Raw genomic sequence first — 554 nt, 5'->3', positions numbered from 1 at the left:
TGATAGGGTGGGGTTTGGAGGTGAACGTTGACTTGCCTGGGCTTGTTACAAGCCTACCAGGGCTAGCGGAGAGGAGAGTGGTCCTAGCACACTTCCTCCAGCTGATTCTTGTGAGAGCAGGCAATGGATGAATAATGTATGTGCTCCTCTTTATCCTCCTTCAAGGCCTGCTTGCCCCCGCCTCCAACTAGAGATTTCAAATACTACACCGTGCTTTCGTGAGCTGTGAGGTTACAGCCAGTTCTGTGCTAGCAACAGCATTAAATATGCAGCATTGAAAAAGAGACAGAGACTAGCTACCCGTGCACACATGCCGAGGAGAGAGCACCATAACCAGCACAGCTGCTATTATGACACAAGTGTTGTATTTACTAAAAGGTGTTGTGACATGAGGATGCAACGCAAAGCAGGGGACCTTTGTAAAGGCGCTCAGGCTAAAAAAGAAAAAAAAACAGGCAATATCTCTGCTTTTCTAAAAACAGGCACTTTTTAATGAATGCCTTTATTAATAACAATAATAATTATTATAATAAAATACATTAATACATTGAATA

The 554-nt window shown here is 43.0% G+C and overlaps 1 protein-coding gene across 1 annotated transcript in view; it reads right to left on the bottom strand.

Annotated features, from left to right (window-relative positions):
- LOC108800086 overlaps positions 1 to 150 on the bottom strand; it is a 65782-nt gene extending 65632 nt beyond the window's left edge. The window contains exon 1 of the mRNA XM_018572029.1: positions 24 to 150. The gene's annotated coding sequence lies outside the window, so the exon portion shown is untranslated. The remainder of the gene's footprint in view (positions 1 to 23) is intronic.
- Positions 151 to 554: the final 404 nt, after the last annotated feature.

This window comes from Nanorana parkeri, unplaced genomic scaffold (genome assembly GCF_000935625.1).
Source record: "Nanorana parkeri isolate BGI_ZX_2015 unplaced genomic scaffold, ASM93562v1 scaffold1905, whole genome shotgun sequence".
NCBI classification, from domain to species: Eukaryota; Metazoa; Chordata; class Amphibia; order Anura; family Dicroglossidae; genus Nanorana; species Nanorana parkeri.
This window is presented reverse-complemented; position numbering and strand designations above follow the sequence as displayed.